The sequence below is a fragment of the Oncorhynchus masou genome, unplaced genomic scaffold, assembly GCF_036934945.1.
Source record: "Oncorhynchus masou masou isolate Uvic2021 unplaced genomic scaffold, UVic_Omas_1.1 unplaced_scaffold_3179, whole genome shotgun sequence".
Classification (NCBI taxonomy): Eukaryota; Metazoa; Chordata; class Actinopteri; order Salmoniformes; family Salmonidae; genus Oncorhynchus; species Oncorhynchus masou.
In genome coordinates this window covers 23514-35665 of record NW_027009595.1, presented here as the reverse complement: position 1 = coordinate 35665, position 12152 = coordinate 23514, and positions in this window count along the sequence as shown.

Sequence of the window (12152 nt, the reverse complement as noted above, 5' to 3'; positions counted from 1 at the left end):
GTCAGGACGTGAGCTGGGTGGGCATTCTATGTTGTTTGTCTAGTTTGTCTATTTCTATGTTTGGTCTGATATGGTTCTCAATCAGAGGCAGGTGTTAGTCATTGTCTCTGATTGGGAACTATATTTTGGTAGCCTGTTTTGTGTTGGGTTTTGTGGGTGGTTGTTTCCTGTGTCAGTGTTTGTGCCACACGGGACTGTTTCGGGTTTTCACATTTCTTGTTTTTGTGGTTATGTTCATGTTGAGTTTTCCTATTAAAACCATGGACACCTACCACACTGCGTTTGGTCCGCCTCTCCTTCGACGGAAGAATCCCGTTACAGCATTTGGAAAGTATTCAGACCCTTGACTTTTTCCACATTTTGAACATTACAGTCTTATTATAAAATTGACACACAATAACCTCATGACAAAGCAAAAAACAGTTTTTATAAATATTTGCTAATTTATTCACAATAAAAAAATGAAATATAACATTTACATAAGTATTCAGACCCTTTACTCAATACTTTTTGAAACACCTTTGGCAGTGATTACATCAACAATTGTTCTTGTGTATGATGTTACAAGCTTGGCACACCTGTATTTGGGGAGTTTCTCCCATTCTTCTCTGTAGATCCTCTCAAGCTCTGTTAGGTTGCATGGGGAGCGTTGCTGCACAGCTATTTTCAGGTCTCTCCAGAGATGTTCAATCAGGTTCAAGTCCGGGCTCTAGCTGGGCCACTCAAGGACATTCAGAGACTTGTCCTGAAGCCAGTTCTGTGTTGTCTTGGCTGTTTGCTTAAGGTCTTTGTCTTGTTGGAAGGTGAACCTTCGGCCTAGTCTGAGGTCCTCAGCGATTTGGAGCAGGTTTTCATCAAGGATCTACCTGTACTTTGATCCATTCATCTTTCCTTCGATCCTGACTAGACTCCCAGTACCTGCCACTGAAAAACATCCCCACAGCATGATGCTTCCACCACTATGCTTCAGCGTAGGGATGGTGCCAGGTTTCCTCCAGATGTGACGCTTGGCATTCAGGCCAAAGTGTTTAATCTTGGTTTCATCAGACCAGAGAATCTTTTTTCTCATGGTCTTTAGGTGCATTTTGGCAAACTCCAAGTGGGCTGTCATGTGCCTTTTACTGAGGAGTGGATTCCGTCTGGTCACTCTACCATAAAGGCCTGATTGGTGGAGTGCTGCAGAGATGGTTGCCCTTCTGGAAGGTTCTCCCTCTCCACAGAGCTCTGTCAGAGTGACCATTGGGTTCTTGGTCACCTTCCCGACTTACTGCCTACTCTAGGAAGAGTCTTGGTGGTTCCAAACTTCTTCCATTTAAGAATGAAGGAGGCCACTGTGTTCTTGGGTAAAGCAGCAGAAATGTTTTGGTACTGTACCCTTCCCCTCGACACCATCCTGTCTCGGAGCTCTACGGACAATTCCTTCGACCTCATGGCTTGGTTTTTGCTCTGACATGCACTGTCAACTGTGGAACATTACATAGACAGGTGCGTACCTTTCCAAATCATGTCTAATCAATTGAAGTTACCACAGGTGGACTCCAATCAAGTTGTAGAAGCAGCTCAAGGATGATCAATGGAAATATGATGCACCTGAGCTCAATTCCGAGTCAATCAGCAAAGGGTCTGAATAGTTATATAAATAAACAGGGTTGTGGAGTAACGGGTTATATGTAAGGGATTACAAAGACGGTAACTGTAATCCGTTACGTTACCAGCAAAAATATTGCAATCAGATTACGGATACTTTGGAAAAACTTGATGATTACTTCGAGGTTGACTTTTAAATTCAGAAAGGATGTTTGCAAAAATATATTTGACACTTCTCTGTTTTCTCAATGCCATTCAAATCAGCATTGAGAAAAGGCTCAAGTCAGACACCACTGTGATGACACACCAAATGTGTTTGATCGATGGTGGGAAAAGCTCAGGAATGGGCTTTTGTAGGCTTCGGTCCAAGTTATGTCTTCCAATGGTGCGAATGCTGTCGGCATCCAAAGATTATCCAACTTGAATAAACGCTTGGAGGTAAGGATGACAGCAGTGGTGTAGTCTACGGCGATACGGATATTTCTTATTATTGATATCTACATAGCGCATTGATGTGAATCATACTGCTGCTCTCTCATTTAGCTATCTGCGCCTTACGGATTGTGGTTGTTGTGGACGGCTATTCACAAATCTAAATGTGTATTTTTACCCAATAGTGGTTGAATTCAGGAAGTTTAAGTTGCCTATCAATCATTGCTTTTAAACCAGTGGACAGCCAGCGAAAAATGTGCTCTTGCAACAGCTGCATAGTGTGGTTCCCAGCCTATGGAACAACAGCTGCATAGTGTGGTTCCCAGCCTATGGAACAACAGCTGCATAGTGTGGTTCCCAGCCTATGGAACAACAGCTGCATAGTGTGGTTCCCAGCCTATGGAACAACAGCTGCATAGTGTGGTTCCCAGCCTATGGAACAACAGCTGCATAGTGTGGTTCCCAGCCTATGGAACAACAGCTGCATAGTGTGGTTCCCAGCTTATGGAACAACAGCTGCATAGTGTGGTTCCCAGCCTATGGAATAAAAGTGGAGCTTTTATTGCTCAATCTAATTCATGCTGATAATAGTTTGTTTTACCCATAGGCCTAATGGACAACTGCTCAAACTCGCACACTTTTGATAGACTTAAAAGGGGCAATCTGTAGTTGCTACATCGATTTTTGGACTTACAAATATACCAGTCAAAAGTTTGGACACACCTACTCATTCAAGGTTTTTTCTTTATTTTTACTATTTCTACATTGTAGTTTGACATCAAAACTATGAAATAACACATATGGAATCATGTAGTAATCAACAAAGTTTTAAACATATGAAAATATATTTCATAAAATATATATTATTTGAATGTTGTTCAACATTTCCCTGGCTAACTAACGGATAATTCGATCCAGCTAGGAAGATACTGAAAAATACTTGTTCCACCACTTCCTCCCTATCCTCAAACTTTACAAATATCAGTTGTTTTTCGGTTACAGCTCATGAAGTACATTTCATCACCTTCTCACCCCTGTCTCCGTGGTCAGGCTTCTCACCTAACGTTACCTCTTCGTTATCATTCAGGGGACGCGCTGCTGTAACTGACAAAATGCCTTTCCAAGGTGCATGCTGATGCTGTAACTGACAAAATGCCTTTCCAAGGTGCATGCTGATGCTGTAACTGACAAAATGCCTTTCCAAGGTGCACGCTGATGCTGTAACTGACAAAATGCCTTTCCAAGTGCTGAAACTGACAAAATGCCTTTCCAAGGTGCATGCTGATGCTGTAACTGACAAAATGCCTTTCCAAGGTGCATGCTGATGCTGTAACTGACAAAATGCCTTTCCAAGGTGCATGCTGATGCTGTAACTGACAAAATGCCTTTCCAAGGTGCATGCTGATGCTGTAACTGACAAAATGCCTTTGCACGGTGCAACTGACAAAATGATGCATGGATGTAACTGACAAAATGCCTTTCCAACTGACAAAATGCATGCTGATGCTGTAACTGACAAAATGCCTTTCCAAGGTGCATGATGCTGTAACTGACAAAATGCCTAAGGTGCACGACTGTAACTGACAAAATGCCTTTCCAAGGTGCATGCTGATGCTGTAACTAGTAAGTTGGTTATCTCTTCTTTCTTCAGTTGTGTGCTGCGCTGCATTCTGTTGTTATGTAATGTGAACGATTGGCTGAGCCTTGGATACAGCCAGTATTGCTCCAAACGCGCATCACTGTGGCGCTTTACAGCCAGCAAGAGATTGCATGGCTGTGTGCTCATTTAATACACCTGTCAGCATTGGGTTTGGCCCAAAATAACCAAATCCATTCATTTGAAGGTTATGACAGAAGAGAAGCTATGACAGAAGAGAAGTTATGACAGAAGAGAGTTAACAATCTATATATATATATATGTATGTATATGTGTGTATATATGTACATATATATATATATATATATATATATATATATATAGATTCAACTACAGTTAGCAGCTTCTCTTCTGTCATAACTTGTTGCCCCAGAGGACTAAATAAAGTAGTGCTAACCAGAGTAATGTCATACATAGAAAGAATGAATGCATTAGTGAGCATTAGTGTGCATTAGTAATTAACACCAGTAAAGTTCTGTGTTTCATTTAGGGACCGGGGAGAAAACACAATAACTCCAAAACAGTGGAAAGTGTCTTCCTGTGCCAAATGTCCAAATGTCATCAGTTTGACCAGTATGAAGGAAATGATGAAACCAGGTTCTGATTGGACTTCAGTCATGGGTGCATATTATATGTGGTTGGAATACTGTCGGCTTGCATAACAGTGTCAAAGATAACACATGACACGCCGTTCCATTTTCTCAAGAGATGCTGAAAGAAAGAAGTCATATTTCTCCACTCCTGTTCCTGATACAAAAGTAACATTTGTTGTTTCATTTTACTGGGGGAAAAAGCACAATTCTACTGGCATTAATAGGATACAGGCCTACAGACAGTGTCCATATTTCAGTTATTATTCCATTTAGCCCATGTTGATTTCAATTATACATGTTCTGTGTATTCATGGGTACAGGGATACTGGTGAGCGGGATATCAAAGGTGCATGTGTAACGGATGTGAAACGGCTAGCTAGTCAGCGGTGGTGCGTGCTAAATGGCGTTTCAATCGGTGACGTCACTTGCTCTGAGACCTTGAAGTAGTGGTTCCCTTTGCTCTGCAAAGGCCGTGGCTTTGTGGAGCGATGGGAAACAATGCTTCGTGGGTGACTGTTGTTGATGTGTGCAGAGGGTCCCTGGTTCGCGCCCTGGTATGGGCGAAGGACGGTCTAAAGTTATGCTGTTACACATGTAAACTGCTACTATCCAGAATACTGTGTGCATGTAAACATGGTCATTGTGTATGTTTAAACTGAGATGCGGTATGATGCAAAACTATTTCCTAATGTATACAATAGTCATCATCATCAACGACAACAGCAATAAAAACAACACAAACAACATCAACAACAACAATACCTTATAGAACAGATCTGTAGTACTACATTGATTGTTCTGAAGCTCTTTTATTCTCAGAACCCCAACTATTGGAATATAAATGTACAACCCTCCACGGTCCATCAAGCTGTACAGCAGCCTAAAGACTGACCACCAGGTTCAATGATAGCGCTTATCCACAATCTGTGAGGCTAAGTGACTCTCTCTCTCTCTCACACACACACACACACACACACACACTTTTCCTAACCCTAACCTTGACCCCAAAACCGAACCTTGACCCCAAAACCGAACCTTGACCCCAAAACCGAACCTTAACTCTAGCTCCTAAACATAAACCTAATTCTTATGTTAACCCTTATTCTAACCTTAACCCTAAAATCCCTAGAAATAGAATTTGACCCTGTGGGGACAAACAAAAATGTTCCTAGTTGGTCAAATTCTTGTAGATTACTATTCTTGGGGCATCTGGTTCCCACAACTATAGTTAAACATGTCCACAAACACACACACACACCTTTTATATCCTACTTATATGGACCAGGGGCCCTGATCCTAGATCAGCACTCCTACACTCTGATATACTTAATGAATACTCACCCTGATGTAACAACCAAAACACAGCTCAAAATAAATCAAAAAGTACATGACTTATGGCTAAAAACCATATTACCAAAACCAATATTTCAAGATTTCATAAAGCATACTTACAGCGTGAAGGGGAGAGGTCTTGTACAGTGAGTTAACTGACTGGTAGTGTGTGGAAACTGCTAGTAAGTGTCAGTTCTGTGGTTGATACATATTTATAGTAGTCAGAACACAAGTAGCTGATGCGGAACTGTCCTGTCCTTCCTCTTTAAGTCATTAACATGCATGAGGACCAGAACAGCATGTCAGAAAAGGGAGGTTACTGTATTTTAATAGAACATTTCTACACACCCTTGAACTTTTTCACATTTTGCTGCTTTAAAATTAAATATAAAAACAAATTAAATTAAAACAACTTCGCAACAGATATACTCAACCAACTCATCATTTTGAAAGTGAAAGAAAGTTACAGATTATTTTTCTAATTAAGAAAAAAATCAGAAACATCATAGTTGGATTAGTCTCCACCCCTCTGAGTTAATATTTAGTGGAAACCACTTTGGCAGCCATTACACATGGGAAACCTTTGAAATAAGATTCTACCACCTTTGCAAAAATCTTAGGGCAATATCTACCCATTGTTTTTATCCAAATTGCTCAAGTTTTTAACATTTGGTTGGGAATCATTGATGGACAGCAATATTCAAACCTTGTCTCTGATTTTTAAGCAAGTCAGGTGCTGAGACTAGACCACTCAGGAACACTGAACACCTCTTAGTAAGCCATTCTGGTGTGTCTTTGGCATTAACATATGTGTAATTGTAAAAAAAAATATATATATATATACATATATATACACTGCTCAAAAAAATAAAGGGAACACTTAAACAACACAATGTAACTCCAAGTCAATCACACTTCTGTGAAATCAAACTGTCCACTTAGGAAGCAACACTGATGGACAATAAATTTCACATGCTGTTGTGCAAATGGAATAGACAACAGGTGGAAATTATAGGCATTTAGCAAGACACCCCCAATAAAGGAGTGGTTCTGCAGGTGGGGACCATAGACCATTTCTCAGTTCCTATGCTTCCTGGCTGATGTTTTGGTCACTTTTGAATGCTGGCGTTGCGTTCACTCTAGTGGTAGCATGAGACGGAGTCTACTACCCACACAAGTGGCTCAGGTAGTGCAGCTCATCCAGGATGGCACATCAATGCGAGATGTGGCAAGAAGGTTTGCTGTGTCTGTCAGCGTAGTGTCCAGAACATGGAGGCGCTACCAGGAGACAGGCCAGTACATCAGGAGACGTGGAGGAGGCCGTAGGAGGGCAACAACCCAGCAGCAGGACCGCTACCACCGCCTTTGTGCAAGGAGGAGCACTGCCAGAGCCCTGCAAAATGACATCCAGCAGGCCACAAATGTGCATGTGTCTGCTTGAACGGTCAGAAACAGACTCCATGAGGGTGGTATGAGGGTCCGATGTCCACAAGTGGGGGTTGTGCTTACAGCCCAACACCGTGCAGGACGTTTGGCATTTGCCAGAGAACACCAAGATTGGCAAATTCGCCACTGGCGCTCTGTGCTCTTCACAGATGAAAGTTGGTTCACACTGAGCACATGTGACGGACGTGACAGTCTGGAGACCCCGTGGAGAACGTTCTGCTGCCTGCAACATCCTCCAGCATGAACGGTTTGGCGGTGGGTCAGTCATGGTGTGGGGTGGCATTTCTTTGGGGGGCCGCACAGCCCTCCATGTGCTCGCCAGAGGTAGCCTGACTGCCATTATGTACCGAGATGAGTTCCTCAGACCCTTGTGAGACCATATGCTGGTGTGGTTGGCCCTGGGTTCCTCCTACTGCAAGACAATGCAAGTCCTTATGTGGCTGGAGTGTGTCAGCAGTTCCTGCAAGAGGAAGGCATTGATGCTATGGACTGGCCTGCACGTTCCCCATACCTGAATCCAATTGAGCACATCTGGGACATCATGTATCGCTCCATCCACCAACGCCACGTTGCACCACAGACTGTCCAGGAGTTGGCAAATGCTTTAGTCCAGGTCTGGGAGGAGGTCCCTCAGGAGACCATCTGCCACCTCATCAGGAGCATGCCCAGGTGTTGTAGGGAGCTCATACAGGCATGTGAAGGCCACACACACTACTGAGCCTAATTTTGACTTGTTTTAAGGACATTAAACCAAAGTTGGATCAGCCTGTAGTGTGGTTTTCCACTTTGATTTTCAGTGTGACTCCAAATCCAGACCTCCATGGGTTGATAAATTTGATTTCCATTGATCATTTGTGTGTGATTTTGTTGTCAGCACATTCAACTATGTAAAGAAAAAGGTATTTAATAAGAATATTTCATTCATTCAGATCTTGGATGTGTTATTTTAGTGTTCCCTTTATTTTTTTGAGCAGTGTATATACAGTTGAAGTTGGACGTTTACATACACCTTAGCCAAATACATTTAAACTCAGTTTTTCACAATTCCTGACATTTAATCGTAGTAAAAATGCACTGTGTTAGGTCAGTTAGGATCACCACTTCATTTTAAGAATGTGAAATGTCAGTATAATAGTAGAGAGAATCATTTACTTCAACTTTTATCTCTTTCATCACATTACCAGTGGGTCAGTATTTGGTAGCATTGCCTTTAAATTGTTTAACTTGGTCAAACATTTTGGGTAGCCTTCCACAAACTTCCCACAATAAGTTGGGTGAATTTTGGCCCATTCCTCCTGAGAGAACTGGTGTAACTGATTCAGGTTGGTCGGCCTCCTTGCTCGCACACGCTTTTTCAGTTCTGCCCATGAATTTTCGATTGGATTGAGGTCAGGGCTTTGTGAATGCCACTTCAATACCTTGACTATGTTGCCCTTAAGCCATTTTGCCACAACTTTGGAAGTATGCTTTTGTCCATTTGGAAGACCCATTTGCGATCATGCTTTAACTTCCTGACTGATGTCTTGAGACGTTGCTTCAATATATCCACATACTTTTTCCTCCTCATGATGTCATCTACTTTGTGAAGTGCACCAGTCCCTCCTGCAGCAAAGCACCCCCACAACATGATGCTGCCACCCCCGTGCTCCACGGTTGGGATGGTGTTCTTCGGCTTGCAAGCCTCCCCCTTTTTCCTCCAAACATAACGATGGTCATTATGGCCAAACAATTCTATTTTTGTTTCATCAGACCAGAGGACATTTCTCCAAAAAGAACCATATTTGTCCCCATGTGCAGTTGCAAACCGTAGTCTGGCTTTTTATGGTAGTTTTGGACCAGTGGCTTCTTCCTTGCTGAGCGGCATTTCAGGTTATGTTGATATAGGACCCGTTTTACTGGGGATATAGATTTTTTTCTGTTCCTGTTTCCTCCAGCATCTTCACAAGGTCCTTTGCTGTTGTTCTGGGATTGATTTGCACTTTTTGCACCAAAGTACATTCATCTCTAGGAGACAGAACGTCTCTTTCCTGAGCGGCATGTTGGCTCCATGGTGTTTATACTTTCATACTATTGTTTGTACAGATGAACGTGGTACCTTCAGGCGTTTGGAAATTGCTCCCAAGGATGAACCAGTCTTGTGGATGTCTACAATCTTTTTTCTGAGGTCTTGGCTGATTTCTTTGATTTTCCCATGATGTCAAGCAAAGAGGCATTGAGTTTAAAGGATTGGCCTTGAAATACATCCACAGGTACACCTCCAATTGACTCAAATGATGTCAATTAGCCTATCAGAAGCTTCTAAAGCCATGACATAATTTTCTGGTATTTCCAAGCTATTTAAAGGCACAGTCAACTTTGTGTATGTAAACTTATGACCCACTGGAACAGTGAATTATATGTGAAATAATCTGTCTGTAAACAATTGTTGGAAAAACTACTTGTGTCATGCACTAAGTAGATGTCCTAACCAACTTGCCAAAGCTATAGTTTGTTAACAAGAAATGTTTGGAGTGGTTAAAAACGAGTTTTAATGTTTCCAACCTAAGCGTATGTAAACGTCCGACTTCAACTGTATATATGTCTCTATTCCAGGGTTAGGTTTTCAGAATACTGAGGCGGCTTGTCCTATTTTTTAAATGATGCTAAAAGTGACCCATGACCATCACTCCTTATCAGCTGTATCAAAGTGGTACTGAATGTTCCAGTGTTCTAGACTAGAGCTCCTCCTACTGGCATCTCAACATTACTGCACCCTCCAGTCCTGAAATGATGTCCTCATTCATTTGTGCATTATTATAATGCCTCTGTCATATTCTGTTACACTGTATGTTTTCCAAATGGCACCCTATGTGCCTTGGTCAAAATTATTACACTAGTAAGGGAATACGGTGCCATAACAATGTCCTCAATAATGTTGGGCTAATAACAACATAACAAACTAATGAAACAAAACACTGACTTGAAAGTCACATTTAAGCACACAAACACTGATGTCTGTAGTAGTACAACATGCCACTATATTTTTCTGTTACACTGTGTATAGCAGAGGAGGGTGTTGTGTTTTCTTTAACTTTCTTTGTACATAATGTCTCCTCCATCATTTCCTTTGAACGAAAACAGCTTTTGGACATCAGAACAGTGATCACTAACCTTGATTGGGACGAAAATGTCTACTTCAATGAGTCGGCAGCTCATTGACATTCTGCTTTCTCCGGACCAGGCCCTAATCCCTGGGACTGGAAACGGCGGAAAAGGAGAGGCAGGCGCACCGGCATGCTGATGAGACTGCTTTGGTGATCAAAAAGACCGCCGTTGCCTTTTGTTCTATTGGTGAACACAACGTCACTGGAGAACGAACTGGATGAGCTCCGTTCGAGACTATCCTATCAACGGACCTGAAAACCTGTAATATTCTATGTTTCTCAGAGTTGTGGCTGAACAGGGACATGGATATACATCTCAGTGGTTTTTCTATGCACCGTTTAATGCTAAATTGTCTAATGTTAATGAAGTTTCAAGTTCTTGCTCACCTGAGTTAAAATAACTAATGATAAGCTGCAGTCAATGCAATTTACCAAAAATAGTTTATCTATATTTTTTGTACCTGTCCATTTACCAACACAAATCGATGCTGGCATTAAAAGTGCACTCATCAAGCTGTATAGGGACATAAGCAAAAAAATGAAATGCACATTGAAAGACAGCATTTCTCATAGCCAGTAATTTTAATGTAGGGAAACTGAAATCAGTTTTACATCAATGCATACAAGGCCTTCCCTCCCCTCCCTTTGGCATATCAGACCAAATATATATATATATCCTACTTATATATCCTACCTATCAGGAAATACCAGTGATGGGCTCAATATGGAAGTGGTCCAATGAAGCAGATGCTACAGGACTTTTTCACCAGCCCAGACTGGAATATGTTCTGGGATTCATCCAATGACATTGAAGAGTTTACCACATCAGTCACCGGCTTCATTACTAAGTGTATCGTGACGTCCCCCCACAGTGACCGTACACACATACCCAGACCAGATGCAATGGATTACAGGCAACATCTGCACTGAGCTAAAGGATAGAGCTTCAGCTTTCAAGGAGAGGGACACTAATCCGTCCACCTATAAGATATCCAGTTATGACCTTCGACAAGCCATCAAACAGGCAAAGCGTCAATACAGGCAACAGCTGTTCCGGACGACTGTGTGATCTCGCTCTCCGCAGCCAATGTGAGTAAGACCTTTAAAAATATTAACATTCGCAAGGCCGCTGGTCAGATGGAACACCAGGATGTGTACTCAGAGCATGCACTGACCAGCTGGCAAGAGTCAGTCTCTCTATCCAGCAGCATACCACCCTGCATACCACTGCTGGCTTGCTTCTGAAACTAAGCAAGGTTGGTCCTGGTCAGTCCCTGGATGGGAGACCAGATCCTGCTGGAAGTGGTGTTGGAGGGCCAGTAGGAGGCACTCTTTCCTCTAGTCTAAAAAATATCCCAATCCCCAGGGCAGTGATTGGGGACACTGGCCTGTGTAGGGTGCTGGGATGTTAAACAGGTGTCCTGACTCTCTTAGGTCAAGATCCCATGGTACTTATTGTAAGAGTAGGGGTGTTAACCCTGGTGTCCTGGATAAATTCAAAATCTGGCCCTCAAACCATCACAGTCACCTAATAATCCCCAGTTTACATTTGGCTCATTCATCCCCTGTAACTATTCCCCAGGTTGTTGCTGTAAATGAGAATGTGTTCTCAGTCAACTTACCTGGTAAAATAATGGATACATTAAAATCTCTGATCTGGTCTGTAATACCAAACTTGTTTCAAGCAGACCACCATAGACCTGTGCCCAAGAAGGCCAAGGTAACCTACTTAAATGACCAGAGGTCTATGGATGACAGGAAAGTCATGTTGTGTCTATCTAGAGTAGCTTAGAGTGTGTAGATTAGAGTGATTATCTTAATCTACCGAGGTTAGCTAGCCAGCTATTTGTCGTCCTTAACGTAGGAGTCACTGCTAGCTAGCTAGCCAACAGCTAGCCAACGTCTTCCGAATTGAACTTCAACAACCCGGTCAACATTCCGCCTCACTCCACAGGTAGTATC